General features: G+C 40.3%; 1 pseudogene; it reads right to left on the reverse strand.

Annotated features, from left to right (window-relative positions):
* The window catches only part of LOC117528938, a 38,281-nt pseudogene extending 17,350 nt beyond the window's left edge, over positions 1-20,931 (reverse strand).
* Between the last annotated feature and the right edge of the window lie 838 nt (positions 20,932-21,769).

Below are 21,769 nucleotides of genomic sequence, written 5' to 3' on the forward strand. Positions count from 1 at the left end.
GTGTGTACGTGTACGAGTGCATGAATGCCAGTGCACCCGTTTGAGGGCTCAGTATTGCATGACTGAAGCAGTCCACTGCCTGAGAAGACGGTGCACGACAGGAGCTGACTGTATCTGTAAGACGTGATCCCTGACACCCACCTGATGGCCTGCTGTCTGAAGAACACTGGGCTAAAGATCTCGCCCAGTGCTTTGGCGGTGAGCAGGTTCTTGGGCCCGTTTTGGCACACCTTAGCGAAATGCCTGAGCAGACACTGCAGGGTGAGCCAGTAGTGGGCGGGAAGGCTCGGGGTGCTAGCAATGCGACGGAGCAGCTGGGCGCATTGCTCAGGATTCACCACCTCTGTTGTGACAGATGAGAGTAGCAGACATATCAGCGAGGCAGGGAAAATAAACAAATAACCCAATCCTGCTTGAAACTCATTTGCATTAACAGGAAAACCGGCACGACCTAAATGTCTCTTTAGACAATGAAGAGATGGAAAAAAAAACGTGTCGTGTGCAGTTTTGTATGAAACCTCAGAGACGCTGTGCGGTTGACAATGAGCGTAAGGTACACTGCCAGGTGATTGGCTGCTCAGAGATGTGAGAGATAAAGTTTCAGGCTTGCTTTAGCTCCTATTAACCACAGATATCCTGTTTCTGGCCTCATGACAGCAAAAGAATGCAGTTCAACAGAACGACATGTACTATGACAAATTTTGTCTGTTTCCACTGCTGACAACAAGACAGACAAACTCAGATGAAAGAAAAAGACAAAACACACACAGTTTACATACCGTGTGCACATTAAAAAAATTAAAGCAATGCCAAAAACTACAAACAAAACAAATATTTCTGCACTGACTGCCAACGGGTGAATGCTCCATTCAAAAGTACAAAATGTTCGATAGCAGGATGGAGGTTGAGGGTGATTACGTCAGCACTTTTGTTTTAGGCCAACTGTTAACTCGGCAGAAAGCAGAAGCGTGAACCCCATGGTGGAGCCGAGCGCGCTCACCTTTGACAGTGAGAACCATCTGAGCACATACTGCAGAGGGGATGATGGGCTGAGGGAGGTCCTGCAGGTATCTGCACAGGCCATCACACAAGGCTGAAAGCTCCATTTGATCCAGATCTGCAGAGGAGGTGTCTGAGCAGCAAAGAACAGATGCACGTACATGAAATAATTAAATGTTTAATTACATACTTTTTGGCTCATGCTTACTTGCTGAAATATTCTTTTTTTTCCCCCTCTTTCTGCACCTTTATCTTTTTATCTTGCACTAGTTGAATAACTACATGCTAATTAAAATAAATAAATAAAAATATCTACTAACCACTGTCAAAAAAGTGTCTTGAGCTAATTAAAAATATAAATAAAATAAAAATATCTACTAACCACTGTCAAAATAGTGTCTGACTTCGAGTCCACCATCGGCGGTAAATGTCCGATACAATGTGGGGTTATCCAGACCTGCAAACAACATAAAACACATTTTAGCACATGCAGTATTAATATATATATATATATATATATATATATATATATATATATATATATATATATATATATATGGTTCAAGTGGACTCAATGTCAATCTGCAGATATACACATATATTAGCAAATCAACAAATTATAGAGGCGAGTTAAAAAGATAATAAAACGATTCGCTGCAATTGTCATTCTACAACTGATTGTTCAAATAATTGGATTAACACCAACAGAATCACTCAGAGGAATTCTATCAAAACATAATTTAAGTACTGAAAATACTGTATGCAACTCCATCGCAGATAACTGCTCCAAGAAGATGTTAATATAACATTTGCTAACACAAGAACAGAAAAAGCATCTCAGTGCGACACTGAACATAAAATGTGTTCTTGTGGTGTGGGGTGAAAAGAAACTAGGAATTATCAAATAAAATAAGAAACTGTGCCAAAAAAAAAAAAAAAAAAAATTTAAGGCTTTAAGTTGAAGGACAGTAGTGTCCAAATTCAGGTCAGGTCTGGGAACAAATGGTAGTGGACAAAAATCTACAAATGCTACTAAATATCTTTAATTATCTACTTTACTTCTTTGCAAAAAAACTTTGCTTGGCTGTGGAAGTTATTTAAAAATAAAAAAGGGGTTCCCAGCAAAACCTTGGCACCAGTCTTTCACATTTATGCAATACTGGCATCACATTCGAGCTTAATCTTGAAGTATCAAATTACACTCAACAAAAATATAAACGCAACACTTTTGGTTTTGCTCCCATTTTGTATGAGATGAACTCAAAGATCTAAAACTTTTTCCACATACACAATATCACCATTTCCCTCAAATATTGTTCACAAACCAGTCTAAATCTGTGATAGTGAGCAATTCTCCTTTGCTGAGATAATCCATCCCACCTCACAGGTGTGCCATATCAAGATGCTGATTAGACACCATGATTAGTGCACAGGTGTGCCTTAGACTGTCCACAATAAAAGGCCACTCTGAAAGGTGCAGTTTTATCACACAGCACAATGCCACAGATGTCGCAAGATTTGAGGGAGCGTGCAATTGGCATGCTGACAGCAGGAATGTCAACCAGAGCTGTTGCTTGTGTATTGAATGTTCATTTCTCTACCATAAGCCATCTCCAAAGGCGTTTCAGAGAATTTGGCAGTACATCCAACCAGCCTCACAACCGCAGACCACGTGTAACCACACCAGCCCAGGACCTCCACATCCAGCATGTTCACCTCCAAGATCGTCTGAGACCAGCCACTCAGACAGCTGCTGAAACAATCGGTTTGCATAACCAAAGAATTTCCGCACAAACTGTCAGAAACCGTCTCAGGGAAGCACATCTGCATGCTCGACGTCCTCATCGGGGTCTCGACCTGACTCGTTTGTCATCGTAACCGACTTCAGTGGGCAAATGCTCACATTCGCTGGCGTTTGGCACGTTGGAGAGGTGTTCTCTTCACGGATGAATCCCGGTTCACACTGTCCAGGGCAGATGGCGTGTGTGGCGTCGTGTGGGTGAGTGGTTTTCTGATGTCAATGTTGTGGATCGAGTGGCCCATGCTGGCGGTGGGGTTATGGTATGGGCAGGCGTCTGTTATGGACGAAGAACACAGGTGCATTTTATTGATGGCATTTTGAATGCACAGAGATACCGTGACGAGATCCTGAGGCCCATTGTTGTGCCATACATCCAAGAACATCACCTCATGTTGCAGCAGGATAATGCACGGCCCCATGTTGCAAGGATCTGTACACAATTCTTGGAAGCTGAAAATGTCCCAGTTCTTGCATGGCCGGCATACTCGCCGGACATGTCACCCATTGAGCATGTTTGGGATGCTCTGGACCGGCGTATACGACAGCGTGTACCAGTTCCTGCCAATATCCAGCAACTTCGCACAGCCATTGAAGAGGAGTGGACCAACATTCCACAGGCCACAATTGACAACCTGATCAACTCTATGTGAAGGAGATGTGTTGCACTGCATGAGGCAAATGGTGGTCACACCAGATACTGACTGGTATCCCCCCCCAATAAAACAAAACTGCACCTTTCAGAGTGGCCTTTTATTGTGGACAGTCTAAGGCACACCTGTGCACTAATCATGGTGTCTAATCAGCATCTTGGTATGGCACACCTGTGAGGTGGGATGGATTATCTCAGCAAAGGAGAAGTGCTCACTATCTCAGATTTAGACTGGTTTGTGAACAACATTTAAAGCCGTATTCAACGGCAACTGTATAGTGGTCCCTATTTTGCAAAGTGTTGAAATTTAACACCCTGTCCCCCTGAACAGGTTCCATTTGATGAGGAAAACATGCTGTGTAAAATTTTGTTTATATAAATGAATTTTTTAGAGATAGCTCAAAAGCATTGAAATTTTGCTATTATTAAATTTCAAAACTTTACAAAATAAGGACCACCCTGGCCATCCTCACCTTTCTTTTCAATGGCTTCCAGCAGTCTCACCAGCATAGGTGGAGCCGTTTCTGGAAGGGAAAACTGCTCCGTCAAGTCCAGAAGATAAGAACCTAAAAAAAGACACACAGCACTTTTACAGTCATGTTGACTAGTAGAAGCATGGCGCTGTGCTGGAATGTCAGCATTACTGCAGTTAAACCTAAAGTTATCCTAAAGTTTCAATAATGTGATTTTAAAACTTCCATCTCCAAAATCTCATGCTCACTTGTGCCAATAAAGTCCAGTGTTATTAAGATGGCCGGGGCTTGTCACTCAATTTTAGTCACAATCTTGTATGCAACTTACCAGTAGGGTTGCAACAAATGATTATTTTCATAATCGATTAATCAAGAAAATATCTATCATCGGAGCAATCACCAGTTCTGAAATGTTATTTAATCACTGCCTGATTAAAACGAGCACTGGTGGTGTTCGGTGGCTTTGGAAATTAAAGAAAACTTAAAAATAAGCTCATTTCAAACAACGTCAACCACACCATCATGCACGTAGCCAGACAGGTCGATGGTACGTATATTAATCAATCAATCAATTTTTTTATATAGCGCCAAATCACAACAAACAGTTGCCCCAAGGCGCTTTATATTGTAAGGCAAGGCCATACAATAATTATGTAAAACCCCAACGGTCAAAACGACCCCCTGTGAGCAAGCACTTGGCTACAGTGGGAAGGAAAAACTCCCTTTTAACAGGAAGAAACCTCCAGCAGAACCAGGCTCAGGGAGGGACAGTCTTCTGCTGGGACTGGTTGGGGCTGAGGGAGAGAACCAGGAAAAAGACATGCTGTGGAGGGGAGCAGAGATCGATCACTAATGATTAAATGCAGAGTGGTGCATACAGAGCAAAAAGAGAAAGAAACAGTGCATCATGGGAACCCCCCCCAGCAGTCTACGTCTATAGCAGCATAACTAAGGGATGGTTCAGGGTCACCTGATCCAGCCCTAACTATAAGCTTTAGCAAAAAGGAAAGTTTTAAGCCTAATCTTAAAAGTAGAGAGGGTGTCTGTCTCCCTGATCTGAATTGGGAGCTGGTTCCACAGGAGAGGAGCCTGAAAGCTGAAGGCTCTGCCTCCCATTCTACTCTTACAAACCCTAGGAACTACAAGTAAGCCTGCAGTCTGAGAGCGAAGCGCTCTATTGGGGTGATATGGTACTACGAGGTCCCTAAGATAAGATGGGACCTGATTATTCAAAACCTTATAAGTAAGAAGAAGAATTTTAAATTCTATTCTAGAATTAACAGGAAGCCAATGAAGAGAGGCCAATATGGGTGAGATATGCTCTCTCCTTCTAGTCCCCGTCAGTACTCTAGCTGCAGCATTTTGAATTAACTGAAGGCTTTTTAGGGAACTTTTAGGACAACCTGATAATAATGAATTACAGTAGTCCAGCCTAGAGGAAATAAATGCATGAATTAGTATATTACACAAGTAAAAGGGGAGTTGCTTTGTAAACTCATCAAAAACTAAATCCTGAGTGCCACATGGAGACAAGCATTTGTAAAACCACACATATTCCTTTTCAGTCTTCTAGTCCCACTATACCAGCATGTTCCTGAACCAGAAATGTTAGAGTGAGTAAATCTGGAAGCACCTGTCTCCTGTTATGTCTATTTTGCACACTGCAGCATGCAGATGGGGAACACAGAAGTATGTAAACCTGCTCAAGCAAACTTGTGGGTAGCATAGAAACGAAAAAAAAGAAGAAAAACACACACACACACACACCCAGGGGTTGTCACCCGTGGCTGTAATTTTCATGAAACTCACCACAACTTAGAAAATTAATTTTATTTGAAACTGCAAACTTCAAAAGAAGCAGGTAAGAGACCCAAGACCCAGCTTAAAAAGTAAACAGTCAGTATTTATAAGAGACTGATTCAGTAACGGGAGATTCTGAGTTAGTGTTTGGTTGACCAAAGAAATAAGAAATAGCCTGTGACATGAGGTAAACCAGGGCTGACTTTTTATCCAATTTATTTCTTCAGATCTTTGTCCCCAGGTGTGGACATGAAAGGATGATGGATTTGGCAAAGATTTTATTTGGATTTGCAAGAGCACATTTTAAAAAAGTACTTTTCTGAAAGGCTCAACTGTTGAAGACCAAGTCTGCCATTTCAAAATGCTGAACTCTATGAATGGAACCCTTTTTAACACCAGCTCTTTCCTTCTGGCTAACTTGAAAAATCCTATTTTCAACCGAGGAACTAAACAGCCCTCTGCTGGCCCCATTAATACTTGCATGTTATTATTCATTGCCAAGTAATTGCACACTCCCACCACCAATTAGTCAAATAATAAAGCGCTCTGTCCAAATCCACATCCTCTTTGGCATGTTGCATGTGAAGAAACTAGATTACCAAAGACCTTGTAGCCACAGAAGACATAGCACTCCATGTCAGCCACCAGGTCATCTGGAAGACATTACTGGAACTGCAAAGTGTGAGCAGGTTGTGGGTGGGGGATGCTGGGCAGTTTCTCAGAAGGAGTGAACTGAGATGGAACCACAATACCCTAAATAGACTGAGACCTGCAATGCTGCCATTGCACACCTTGGACACGCAACCTTTCTCCCAGACAAGATATCCAACACGACTGCCATTCTACAGCCAATGGTTTCTGAGAAAATCAAATCACCAACCAGAAGATAAATTTATACCCATCAACCCCACTGGCTATAGTCAATCATACTAACCTACCACAAAGACATGTGAGTGTCAACTTTAGTAAATATAACAATGCTACTTTCACAAAAATTACTCCAATTTCTATAAAAGGAAGTGTTGTGTGGCAATGTGGCTGGCTTTGTAGAAGCCCCAGTCCCATGATGAAGGAGGTACTCTGCTCATGTTCATTTTGGTCTGACAAAGTCCCTTTTCTCTCCAGCAAAATGAGTTTGACAGCTGATGTCCGCAAAGTTCATCATTAAGTTTTGTACGTGTTCAGAACTTTGAGGGGAGTTCAGATGGATCTTTTTCCTACTGCCTGGACATTTGTTTGCTGTTTTGAGTGTGAAAGAGTGGGACACAGAGTGAACATGGGGCGTGGAGAAAATTTACTTCCAAGTGTTGACAATCAGCGACAGACAGATCGAATGTTCCACTGTTTTCAGTGAGAGGCTGACCGTAAAATTATGGGTTGTTTTATCTAAACAAGCAAGAATCCCAGACAGTAATAAATGGATTATTTAACTACAGAGTCACCCGGAGTTAAACAGGTAGGAGTTTTTTTTAAACTTCCATGAGTGCCAGAGTTTTCTGTTTTAATATAATGCTGTGCAAAATGTTTCAGTGAGGTAAATTGTCTGTGTGGTAAACACTGAAAACTGCCCATGCAAGTCACGTCACATTTATTTTATTTAATTTTTTGCTGCATAGATGAAAAGTGCCAGACAGAAAGTTAAACGCTCTCTGCAAATCAAATTATTTTTTAAATTAAAGGTTATTAAACGCCCACCTAAAAGAAATTCATTGAGTCCCCTGTCACCATACCAAATTTGGTGTTGATTCCTTAATTACTGTGGCTGTGCATAGTGAACACACACACATGCACATGCGGTCAGCTTTATACGAGGGCTGTCAATAAAGTATAGGTCCTTTTTATTTTTTTCAAAAACTATATGGATTTCATTCATATGTTTTTACGTCAGACATGCTTGAACCCTCGTGCGCATGCGTGAGTTTTTCCACGCCTGTCGGTGTCGTCATTCGCCTGTGAGCACTCCTTGTGGGAGGACTCGTCCAGCCCCTCGTCGGAATTCCTTTGTCTGAGAAGTTGCTGAGAGACTGGCGCATTGTTTGATCAAAATTTTTTCTAAACCTGTGAGACACATCGAAGTGGACACGGTTCGAAAAATTAAGCTGGTTTTCGGTGAAAATTTTAACGGCTGATGAGAGATTTTGAGGTGATACTGTCACTTTAAGGACTTCCCACGGTGTGAGACGTCGCGCAGCGGTGCCAGGCGCCGTCGTCAGCCTGTTTCAAGCTGAAAACCTCCACATTTCAGGCTCTATTGATCCAGGACGTCGTGAGAGAACAGAGAAGTTTCAGAAGAAGTCGGTTTCAGCATTTTATCCGGATATTCCACTGTTAAAGAGATTTTTTTAATGAAAGACGTGCGGACGGGTCCGCGCGTCAGGACGCAGCCGGCGCGGTGCGGTGGCACAGGAAAAACACCTCTGTGTTGATAACCATTTGTAAAATCCAGGCGGCTTTTGAAGGCTTTCAGTGGAGTGAGTATATGAGAAATTGTTTAACAGCTGGGCATGTTCCAACTTGTCCTTAAGGCTTCCAACGCAGGTGTTTTTCCTGTGGCGGAGCATCGCGGCGGCTGCGAGCCGATGCTGCAATCCGTCCGCACGTCTTTCATTAAAAAAAAATCTCCTTTAACAGTGGAATATCTGGATAAAATGCTGAAACCGACTTCTTCTGAAACTTCTCTGTTCTCTCACGACGTCCTGGATCAATACAGCCTGAAATGTGGAGGTTTTCAGCTTGAAACAGGCTGACGACAGCGCCTGGGAGCGCTGCACGACGTCTCGCTCCGTGGGAAGTCCTTAAAGCGAGGGTATCACCTCAAAATCTCTCATCAGCCATTAAAATTTTCACCGAAAACCAGCTTAATTTTTCGAACCATGTCCACTTCGATGTGCCTCACAGGTTTAGAAAAAATTTTGATCAAACAAAGCGCCAGTCTCTCAGCAACTTCTCAGACAAAGGAATTCCGACGAGGGGCTGGACAACTCCTCCCACAAGGAGTGCTCACAGGCGAATGACGTCACCGACAGGCGTGGAAAAACTCACGCATGCGAGGACGTTTCGCTTCAAATCGCAGAAGCTTCCTCAGCTAAAATTCTTGCTCTTCCTCTTAGCTGAGGAAGCTTCTGCGATTTGAAATGAAACGTCCTTGCGTCAAGCAACCCAGTCCAGTCGAAGATTCAAGCTTCTCTACTATGCACTCTATTCTACAAAAATACACTGATTCAATATAGCAGGTAATAATACACAAATTAATGCATAGTTGTGAATGTTGTATTCCATTTCTGTGTGTTGGCGAGTCCTAAATGTTAACAACTATAACTAAGTCTCCAAAATAAGGATGTGTAAGATAATTTTCTTCCTAGTTCCACCACTTGTTTCTGTGTCAACTTGAGAAAGTGGACTAAGGAGACAGGGGCCCCTTGAACGTGTCTCTGCAAGCCTGCATGTTTGGCAAAGCTTTTTGTGACATCCAAAAAACCCCTCAACTGGTCAGCAAACTGCAAGTTGAAAGCATCAATGCAGCTGCTACTGGTGCTGCTGTGGTGTGGGGGACAATCTCTCCAGCTCAAATGGTATGTCTGAAACGAATGAACTGCAGACTGTGGGCAGGACAGGCCTAAAGATAGTGCACGCTTTGAATAAATTTAGACTGCCTGCTCAAGTAACCAGTATTCTCAGGTGATAGCATTTCTTCTCATCTGAGTAAGGCCTAGCAATGGCACAATTAAAAAACATAACCCGGAGGCAGGGGGGGATTCACCCAACATACTGGCAATAATTACACACCGTTACTGTACAAGTCTGCACAGTACGAACTGTGGCATCTGATAACCTAAGCAAAAGAATGCACACACACTTTTTAATAATAAAAATAATACAGCTGAATAACAGCATGAATAAGACAGCTAAAGTACTATGAGCCACTTTACCAAGTTACAAAAAGGGATAGGGCAGCGAATGTCTCCCCCTTCAGAATGAAAGCAGAATTGCCAAAGTCAAGTACAACCAATGGGATGCCTGTTGCTACAACCTAATGATTAACCCTTTAAGGAGCAAAATTTAACTGATGTAATCAATACCCTTGAGTGCAGTCAACCACCAAAACAGAATATTTTGTACTTATGTCATTTTAATAAGCTATTGTGTCCTGAATCTGCTGTGGTGATCCTGTACATATGGGGGCAACTGAAAGATCAACAACAGCAAAAATATCATGTTCTTCTATATCAGCAGGCTCATTAATGTTAAAAACACAATAGATTTCAATAAAAAAAATTTAGTCAGACTTGTGGCTGAAAAATTCATGTTCTGCTAAAATAGCGATCTAACACAACTGAATCAACTGAATCCTTTAATTCAGAGTGAGATAAAAGAATTAGAAAAATCACATGATACACAATGATTTATTTGTAGCGGACCACTACAATTTATTTATTTATTTTATTTTTACATGCACAGCTGCGCACAGTGCGCCAACTTGCTCTGTCTCGCTTTCAGACACACTGAAAACTGACCCGTGTTTTACATGTGTGAAGCGCCTTGAGGCAACTCTGTTGTGATTTGGTGCTATATAAATGAAAATAAACTGAAATAAAAACTGTGTGAATAGCCCCTCCTCTTTGTGCATGCTTAATCAAAATTATGGGTCGGAAGAAAGATTACTGGTGTACAGACAGCTGGCCAAATAATTCTGAGTTCATTAACAGTTAGTACAAAGAGCTCTGTTATCAAGCTTTAAAAAAAAAAAAAAAAAAAAAAAAATGCCTGCTCTGCTACACTAGTTGCTTGCATGCATATTACATATCAGTGGTAGTATATCACTTATGATGAAGTTACAGACTTAAAAAAATAAAGTAATAAAAGTGGGCAACCTCTGTACATACAAGTAACAAATATGATACATTTAAAAAGAAAGACGAAAGGAAAGTACAATGCCAATTATCTCTCCTCAGCAACGTTGGACTGTAATGCCTTTCCTTCATGCGCATCATCACATGGTGTGCTATTAACATGCGAAATTTAACTAAAATCCAAACAGTTGAGGAGGAGCTGCACTTGGAAGACTCACTGACAGACAGCGAGGCAAGCAGGATGATTCCTATAAGCCCCACAAATTTTGTGTTCACAGGGGTCACAGCGCTATCCATCATAACAATTTGAGAATACATGAGAATGTCCCAATCAGGGATTTTCTTGTTTTTAAAACAACACCCCCGATCACAGTCATTTAATACTATCTGACTTCGCACCTGCACAGTCAGTGTGACCAGGAAGGAAATGAACAATGAGAAGAAAGACTCCTTTACTTATGTGGAAAGTATTATCTGCTTGACCAATAAGGTTACATCACATACACCATCCATCAGAAACAGACCATGTGTATTTGAAGCAGTGGAAAGTGAAAGAGGTTTTTAAAACTAAACGTGGTTTGTATATTTAGCAAAATTAAAAAAGGTTTTCTTTAGCAGAAATGGACAAGGCTTATATAATTTTATAGCGTTCACTTCAACAATGTAGAAGGTTATTCCAATGTGCCACATACAGATAAAAAAAAAAAAAAAAAAAACTGTAACTGAAACCACATTTTCATTAACCACCATGCCTGCTAGCATTTTTCAGGAGCCTGGAAAAAGAAAAAAAACATTAGAATCTTTCAGGATGTCCCAGTCTGACTGGATCTGACCCCTATCATCCTGGTCAACAGGGCTGTACAGTGCGAGCGTTTTGCTCGCATATTGCGCCTAAAATTTGATTGTGCGAGGAAAATAAAATAAAACGGGCGCACATGTGCGAGAATGTATTTCAACCCTTTCATTCGCATTTTGCTCCTAAAATAAATAGAGTGGTCCCTCACTATAACGTGGTTCACCTTTCGCGGCCTCGCTGTTTCGCGGATTTTTTTTAGTCCAATTTTGCATGCTTTTTTTTTTTTACAGTGCATTGTGTTCCGCGGCCTCATCAAGCAGCCGGTCGCGAGACCACGAAGGGAGAGCACACGCATTGTGTTCTGCGTGTCTGTTTATAAGAATCTTCTCGCCCAGAAGAAAAAAGAGCGCCAACAACTACCCATAACTGTGTTCTACACTCGGAAAAAGACACCTGCAGCAAGGTGTGAGTCAGTGGAAAAAGACATGACAGCGCAATGGCGCCAGGACAAAGAGGCGCGATCAGAGGAACTGTGAAATACTGGTCAGACACTATTAATAATTTCTTATGTGTCCAACCTCGTATGTTGATCGTTAAAATTAAATTCGTTAGTTCTAAAAGCCATCATAATTATTTATAGGAAAACGTTCTATTTTTATTTCTCAAACAAATGTTTGGGCCTGAAAACAGGTTGGTCTTATTTTTCTACTCAGGTTTGAACTTTGAGAGTGTTTACACACGAGAGAAACAATGAAATAAATACAACAATAGAATCATATAAAATGTGCATGTGTGTGTGGAAGAGGTACTCTCTGTACAGTATGTGTCTTTGCGTTAATAATAAAATTGTATCAAGAAATTTCACAGTGCTCCTAAATTTTTTCATTTAGGAGCACCTGTGCTCCTAGTGAAAAAGCTAAGCGTACACCCCTGGTCAAGCCTTTTTTTTTTTTTTTTTTTGAATGATCAGTATAGGTTTAATTAAACCCAATTAAAACCTTAAACCCTGAGTCATCAAATAAATGCCTGTTTCCTTTGCTTCACTTTCAAAGCTTGGTATCAGTGTGCTGCACAGACTCCTTGCTTCAAAAACACACCAACTCTGTTTCTGATGGACAGTGAGTGTGATATAGCCTTCCTCCCATCCAATCAGACTGTAATTTCCACACAAAATAACCAAGTTTTTCCTTGTCATCAATGTCTCTTTATCTACTGTTTACAGAGATTACACAGGAGTGGAGCCAGAGAACTGAGTTGAAAAGGCCTTCCCTTCATTAGAGCAAAGGTCCATTTTTGAAGACATTTTAAAAGACTTTTTTTTTTTATTAAATATACACAATAGTAATAATAATATTTTTTAACTAACTATTACTCTGAGCATCCAAGTTTTAATCATACAATTCTGAACTAAGTGGAAATGATGTGGCATAATTTTTTTTAATTTTATCTCATTTAAAAAAATAAATTAATACAAACATTAAAAAGCAACTTGGTATTAAATGTATCCCCCTACCACTCTCTCTCAATGTATGGCATACTTGTTAAAATGACAAGCATATGTGCAAGTGCAATGTCTACAAAAATACCAGGATTGGATAGGGACTCTATCAGCAGATACTGAATATTAAATGATTTGTACTGAGTTCGGCGTGGGAAAATCTTAAATTCAATAAGGTTAAAAAAAAATAAAATAAACAAAACTAACAAAAAAGTTTGATATTAAAATTTTAGAGAAATTTCAAAAACAGAAAAAATCCTTAAGAGCTGCAGATTTTTTTTTTTTTTTATCAACTCATTTCAACAAACAGAACAGCATGTTTCAGATAAGTGGAATATCTCAGTACCCCCATCTTACCCGTAACACTTCACTGCATTGCATACGTTGACTGAGACATGTACCAACAAAACAGTTCTATGTGGGGGCATAAAGCAGCCACGATCCACCGCACTGTACTGAGGGATTTTCTGACATGTTGAGACATGCGATGCATCACTTTGAAGAAATGTTAAGAGAAAGTAACACTTGTTTATAGGTGTACTACACAGAATGAATTTCACACATTCATTTAAAACTTTAAACTAAAACTGTGAAGAAATATTGAATCTTTGTTTAACAATATGACAAGTGTTTAAAAGGAAACTGGAAGACTGGCAAATATCCTGAATTTGTTTCTGAAATCTGTGAAGCCAACCACAACAGCGAGAGTGTGAGGTTTTGACCTCCAAGTTCCTATAGCATGGCAGGCCCAGAGACATGAATAAGCTCTCAGCTGTGAGGCCCAGAAAAGGAACAACACTTTAAGAGGAGGAATGAGGCAGTTTTCCAGCCCAGCTGGCTCTCCTCCTCTCTCCACATCTGCTGCACTCATGTAAACCCCTGTAGCTCAGAGAAGAGGGGGCTTTACAAGCCTCTCTTCATCTCGTTCCCCAACCAGATCTGGCTGAAGGAACTATCAAAACATTAAAAGAATAGAGAAGAAAAAAAAGCAGAGGAGTAGGAGGAAGCAAGCGCTATCCCTTGGTGGTGGGCAATAAATCACAAACAGAGCTGCAGGACTCCTCCATTTCTGAGGCCTCAACCCTGCAGCCCTTCTTCAAAGACCCTGCTGAGCAGGCCTCTCCCACATCATCCTCCCTCTGTCAGCCCCGCAGCCAAGTCCCGAGCTCTCTACCAGTCTCGATCCTTTTTGCACATGACCCCTCACACTGACCCTTAAGCGAGTATATCAAGCTCTTCTTCAAGCTTTCTCTACACCCCCAAACCAAAGAAGGATTTTGATTTGTATGAAAATCCTTCTCTGTTCCAACAGACAAAGTTGAACTAGGCTGTTTCTCCCATCAACTGCCACATGAGATTTGGATCTGCATGATATTTGGACTGGAGGCGTCAAGATATCCCGCCAATATTTGGAACCCCCCCCAATCCCAATCACAATGTGAATATATTTATCAGTTATCCATTAAACACTTGTGTTATTAGCCAACTTACATGCATCAGTATCATACTTATCCTAACCCTAGTAAGTCCCTTCGGCTGCTCCCTTGTTTGCACTCTGGGTCGCCACAGTAAATCGGAGGTGGATCTGCATGTTGAATTGGCACGTTTCTCGCCGGATGCTCTTCCTGACGCAACTCCACATTACATGGAGAAACGTGGCAGGGGTAGGGTTTGCCTTCCGCACTGAAACCAAGTACACTAACCACTTGGCCATCACCCCCATACTTATCCTAACCCTAAACTTGCTTTATTATTCCATTGTAGAATAACATCGTAATATGAGACTGAAATGGGTAATGTGAGATTATAAAGCATGAATAAACATGCTCGCTTGCGATTTAATGACACTTCAGGTTTTAATTACACATTTCAAAAGTGAGGCTGGGCCAAACGTGGCCCATGGGCCACAAATTAGTAGCCTGGATTCAGGTGCTGTACAGAAGCCGCCTTAAACTACTGTCCAACTAAACAGTCACGCTGATCGTCAAAGTTTTACACCTTTTTTTTTTTTTTTTAAACATGACACTTTGCCATGAACAATGCCTTCAATACCAACTGCTGCAACTGGCTTATGGCATCCCTACCTGAATCTTTATATCAGTGTATTAAGTCCTGTTTCAAATGTGTTACTGTAGCGTTTGCCAGAGTGGTGCTCAAAGTAGAATGATTATTTATGCATGGAAAAAAGGTATATTTCTAATAATCACAGAATTATTGGTAAAGGCTTTAAAAAGTGGTAAGAAAACCAAGCCACAGTGGTATGTAGAGTCTTGTTTCAGAAGTAATTCTGCAGGAAATCTGACCTGGGGTTTGGCATTATTGGTTCTGACAAATAATAATAATAAATTGAACCTGTAATGCCAAGCTATGTGAATGCAATAATTTCTTATTATAAAACTGCAACTAAGATCTTATTAAAAAAGTACTCTGTGGTCTCAGATTAAACTCACCTTGCTCAAAGTCAGAGTCTGTCTCAGCCTTGAAGGTGCCAGGAGCTACAGGTAAGGGTCTGAGGGGTCTTGGCTTGGGTGTGGGTGGAGAAATCCACTTCTTTCCAATATACTCCACATATGTCCCAGGAAAGTCCCCTTTTTCATGTGTGGTTTCATTGAGGCCAGGCAACCAACCAATTTCCTCTGGTCTCTGTTCCAGCCCATCAGTGTACCCAAGAGCCACCAAGGTTCCTTTGCTCACCAACAATACATCTCCCACATGCAGGTCAATGTCCTCCTCCCTCTCCTTCTTGTAGTCATAAAGCGCTCTGTACTGATACCCTTCAGCACTCATACTGGTTGTTGTATTCTTTAAAAGAAAAACCACAACCTCTTACTTCTGATTTGACTGCAGTTTAACCACTTCAAGTTTCTCTGAGTGTGGGTTCAGTCGAGGTACACATTTGCAAACCCCAACAACACAAAAGTTTTCAAAGATTCTTTAAAGGCAACATTATCCAGGTGGTCTTCACTCTTTCACTAGCTGTGTCGCTATTTCGAGTGATCTTCAGTTCTCGCCGTGTGTGTTGCCTAGAGGTGTGCACCCATCAGTAAACAGCCTGCAGCTGCAATCTTTAAAGTGCTCCCCAGACCTGTAACATAAGAGTGGAGGCCATTTGTAACATATTGCATAAGACAAATCTATCACATACAAAGCTCAAATCTGAACAGACTACAGTTCCAAACTAAGACAATTCAAAATAATGAAACTGGCGGACAGATGTGTAGCAAAAATATGGTAGATTATTAACATACAGGCAAAAATTTTTAAGCAAATGGGACATATAAGACACCAAATGAAAGCTGTGTTTAGATAGAATAGACTACATTTTGAGTTATGTGCACAGCTTTCTCCTTCAGATCAGAGGGTAATCAAAGGTTGACCTACTTCATGTGTGGCCTCTTCTGCTACTCGCAGGCGTTCTTTGACAGTTTGTATGCAGTAATAGGGCGGTTAATGACAGTGTAGTAATCCAATGTTGTCATATGTCACAGTGAGGCCCAGTATTTTTACTGTTACCAGTTATTTTTGTAATCTAGACATCCTAAGCTTTCTAATGATACCAAATTTACGGGGTTGTGGGGGGGGGGGGGGGGGGGGGCGCACGCGAGACCATGCTGCCCCATGGCCTATTCTTCTCCATTTTTTGTGGAAGCATTACAATGCAGAAGTACTACTGCATTTTCAGATGGTCTGAGCATTTTCATGTGGATGGAGATATTTTTTGAAGGGGTTCTGGGTTTATGCAATACTTTTTGAAAACAACAAAGAAAAAGATTGTATAGTAAGTTCCATTTCTCTGTGGAGAAGGCCTTAGTGTGGCTATCTCAAGCCCCAAACACCAGTCCTATTAAACAAATCCAACAAAAAAGTGGCAAATCTGACAGTTCCTTGAATTGCCACTTAAGGCTGGCTCCAAGAGCAAATATTGCTGTACAGTAATTGTGCTTCCAATAACTCTGTGCTCCAATATTTCTCTGAAGTGAATTTTTTGTGTTATTTAATTTGTATGTTAGCACGGTTAACAGGTATCATAGATTGTTCATGTTAGCTCCACAGAGACAGTAAGCCGGTTATGTATTTTTGTGTAAGCAATAAAGTAAGCACAATAAATGATATGTTATTGTATGCCTCCTACTTAAAAGGGCATACCACAAAGACAAACAGATTAAAATCCGGTGAAATATGAGGTACCAGACCAATCAGGAGTGCAACTTTGCTTATTCCATGTAATATCCCATAGCCATGTCTGCCACCTGCCTAATGTGGTGACTATATTCATGTGACCAAACAACCACTGGGAGAAAATAGGGGATGAAATATACAACAGAATAGGAACTTTAAATTGTAATTAAACAGTCTGCAAGCAAAGGACGAAATACCCAACAAAACGAGAATGTAAAACTGAACTTAAAAAAGGATAAAGTGTGCAAATAGCATTAGACTGATCAAATATGAGACAGTTCAAAATGCTGTATAAAAATAGAATTTTCAAAAGGTATGAGGATGAAGGTGTGGCCAATCACCAGGTGTTTTAGGGGCAAATGTCTAGTTATTTATTTATTTTTGTTTTTTTTACTTGTTTGTTTTTTGTTGTTATTTTTGGTTATTTCTACTTAATTCTTTTCTTTCCTTGCTTTGGCTAGCTTTGCTAGTCTTTTTTTTGTGGTGTTTATGTGGGACTATACATGCGCTGATGGATGAATGTATTTGACTATGTGTGTATGTTTTTCCGTAATTATTGTATGGCCTTGCCTTACAATATAAAGCACCTTGGGGCAGCTGTTTGCTGTGATTTGGCGCTATATAAATAAAGTTGATTTGATTTGATGTTTATATGTATTAATGCATATCGTGTATAAGTTAATTATGTTATTTACTTAAGGACAAGGGATGGGAGTAAATAAGTTTTACTTCTTCTCACTCCTTTTTGAATATCCAGTGATTATGGTTTTCTTTATATTTTATATTATTGTTGTTTTTTATTTTTGTGCATTGATATTCGAAATAAACATTTCAAACAAACAAGGTTGTGTGAATACCATGGCTAATTTGCAACACTGCTTAAAAACGGTTTTAAATGCACTGAAACACCCGTGTTTGGAATTTTTTTCACTGTCCACAGGAAAAGGAACATCAAGCACTGTGCTGCCACCTGCTGAACACTGGCACCTGCTGGAAGGCTCAGAAATATGCATCCATATCAAATTCTAAGTGTTGGTTTGTTCGTCCTTTAAAGGAAGTGGCTATTGGTACATAGTTGTATTAATAATTCTAAATTCTATTTGAATGAAGCACAGCTTTGTTATGGTTAGGATTAAGGTTAGGGTTTATTGTTATGGTTAAGGTTAGGATCAGTGGTTGTGGTTACTGTAGTTTAGGAATCTACGTATCAACAGCAAATACATGTGCAAGTACAGAACCTCATTATTACTGACTTATATTGACCAATACGAAGGACGCTGGGTCCGACTGCCTTTTTTTTTTAAAGCACTTATGTTTCTCCCAAATACAACTTTGAGGCAACTCCCCTGCAACAACCCCACTACAGAGCAAACAGATCATTTACCGAGGGCTGTATAGATTATTTAGCCATTTATTAATGGTATAACACAGCAGATCGACGTTTTGATCACATATGGTGGCGAAGATTAGCATTACTGTCCCAGTACAGCTCGTGCACCGTTACGACAGACGTTTGGAGGGAAGGGGGCTGGGACACGCACGGATATTATGAATGCAGAAAAATGTACATGGTTCCAAATTATTAGACACAGAAAACTTAATGTTAAAGCTCAACTTTACGACATTATCCGCTGGCCGTGTTTGTGGACAAAGTTAGCGGTTTAGCCCCGCAGCGGTACGTGGCTAAAGTTAGCTTGCTAACATCACATTACATCAGTTGCTTGAGATGATTAAAAACCTCAATATTTTCTTTTGTGGCGATATTTATTTTTTTTTGGTATTTTTTTTTTAAATATACAACCCCTGGCAAAAATTATGGAATCACCGGCCTCGGAGGATGTTCATTCAGTTGTTTAATTTTGTAGAAAAAAAGCAGATCACAGACATGACACAAAACTAAAGTCATTTCAAATGGCAACTTTCTGGCTTTAAGAAACACTATAAGAAATCAGGAAAAAAAATTGTGGCAGTCAGTAACGGTTACTTTTTCAGACCAAGCAGAGGGAAAAAAAATATGGAATCATTCAATTCTGAGGAAAAAATTATGGAATCATGAAAAACAAAAGAATGCTCCAACACATCACTAGTATTTTGTTGCACCACCTCTGGCTTTTATAACAGCTTGCAGTCTCTGAGGCATGGACTTATGAGTGACAAACAGTACTCTTCATCAATCTGGCTCCAACCTTCTCTGATTGCTGTTGCCAGATCAGCTTTGCAGGTTGGAGCCTTGTCATGGACCATTTTCTTCAACTTCCACCAAAGATTTTCAATTGGATTAAGATCCGGACTATTTGCAGGCCATGACATTGACCCTATGTGTCTTTTTGCAAGGAATGTTTTCACAGTTTTTGCTCTATGGCAAGATGCATTATCATCTTGAAAAATGATTTCATCATCCCCAAACATCCTTTCAATTGATGGGATAAGAAAAGTGTCCAAAATATCAACGTAAACTTGTGCATTTATTGATGATGTAATGACAGCCATCTCCCCAGTGCCTTTACCTGACATGCAACCCCATATCATCAATGACTGTGGAAATTTACATGTTCTCTTCAGCCAGTCATCTTTATAAATCTCATTGGAACGGCACCAAACAAAAGTTCCAGCATCATCGCCTTGCCCAATGCAGATTCGAGATTCATCACTGAATATGACTTTCATCCAGTCATCCACAGTCCACGATTGCTTTTCCTTAGCCGATTGTAACCTTGTTTTTTTCTGTTTAGGTGTTAATGATGGCTTTCGTTTAGCTTTTCTGTATGTAAATCCCATTTCCTTTAGGCGGTTTCTTACAGTTCGGTCACAGACGTTGACTCCAGTTTGTTTTGTTGTGCATTTTCGATTTTTGAGACATATTGCTTTAAGTTTTCTGTCTTGACGATTTGATGTCTTCCTTGCTCTACCAGTATGTTTGCCTTTAACAATCTTCCCATGTTGTTTGTATTTGGTCCAGAGTTTAGACACAGCTGACTGTGAACAACCAACATCTTTTGCAACATTGCGTGATGATTTACCCTCTTTTAAGAGTTTGATAATCCTCTCCTTTGTTTCAATTGACATCTCTTGTGTTGGAGCCATGATTCATGTCAGTCCACTTGGTGCAACAGCTCTCCAAGGTGTGATCACTCCTTTTTAGATGCAGACTAACGAGCAGATCTGATTTGATGCAGGTGTTAGTTTTGGGGATGAAAATTTACAGGGTGATTCCATAATTTATTCCTCAGAATTGAGTGAGTCCATATTTTTTTTCCCTCTGCTTGGTCTACAAAAGTAACCGTTACTGACTGCCACAATTATTTTTCCTGATTTCTTACAGTGTTTCTTAAAGCCAGAAAGTTGCCATTTGAAATGACTTTAGTTTTGTGTCATGTCTGTGATCTGCTTTTTTTTTTCCTACAAAATTAAACAACTGAATGAACATCCTCCGAGGCCGATGATTCCATAATTTTTGCCAGGGGTTGTAGCAGCAGACAATAATATATTAAGATATAACATTGTAAGACAGTAAAAAACAAAAAAAAACTTAGGTTTGAAGAACTCGAAGAAAAAAAATAGCGTCTTTATGTGTGGTTTAAAGTAACATTCCATATTTTAGGCTTCATATTTAACCTTCCAGCTGCATTAAAGGAGCAAGAAAAATAATCCACGCAGATCTTACCGAGTGTAGCTCCACGGGCGAAGCTCTCACTTAAACTTCGAAAAGCAGACGCACAGTGAATAATCTGCTATCGTAAACAGATCCTGTACCAACAGGGACGACTTCAAAGGCGATGCACTAAGATTTAAATCCAGTTTATCGAATCGAACAAAATGTTCCAACACAAACTACGAACATAACGGCACAGTTTCACCGTTCTGAACAACTGCTGCCCCCAATGAGCCTCGGTTCTTCAGCCACAAGGGGGAGGAGAGACAAAGCACAGCCGCCTATTGGTTCAAATCGTTGTCAATCAGAAATGTCCCAAACTCAGACCAATGCTTGACTCGTTAGTAGTCCTCAGTCCCGCCTTTGAAGTACTTCCCATGCAACACACGATCCTCGATGCAAATTACATAACTGCAGCACGCAAGTAGAATGGTCAGCAAAATCCTGGTTTGGTTTCGGTGCAATGAAGAAAAACACATTTATGAAGTGGATAAATAATTATATTCTATTAAAAAACAAGTGGATTTGCAAAAATTTAGTAACTGGAGTTACTGCGGGAACTCTGGTAAAACTCTGCGGGGGCTCTGATAAAAGGTGATAATATGAAATGACCTCTTCTAAAATCATAGTTTGCAGATATTCTTTTACATATTAGTTTTTATATAACGCCTAAATAGATCCTTGTCATTTGGTTGGTGGTTTGTATGTCACGTGATATTGATCGTTCGTCCCATTTGTCATTGTGTTTCATGTTTTGTACCATTGCATGGTGAACTAGAAGCACTCGGAGAGTGTAAACCTCCGCCAAGGTCATAGGGTCACTGACGTCACATGGAACGCCCTTTGGCAAACAGACTTATTCCACATCGTTTCACGCATCTACTGTAATGTTTCAGATTAAGTGGTTAACCCGCTGGGGTCTGAGGGCATTTTTTGGACAGTTCACTCACCTGTCAAAAATGTTTGGTTATTGCTGTTAACAGCTCTCCCTGCATCCCACAATCAAGTTTTATGTCTGTTTTTTTTTTTTTTCAGGACAACCTGTACTTTCAAAATATATATGCTATCGTTG

This window comes from Thalassophryne amazonica, chromosome 17 (genome assembly GCF_902500255.1).
Source record: "Thalassophryne amazonica chromosome 17, fThaAma1.1, whole genome shotgun sequence".
NCBI lineage: Eukaryota > Metazoa > Chordata > Actinopteri > Batrachoidiformes > Batrachoididae > Thalassophryne > Thalassophryne amazonica.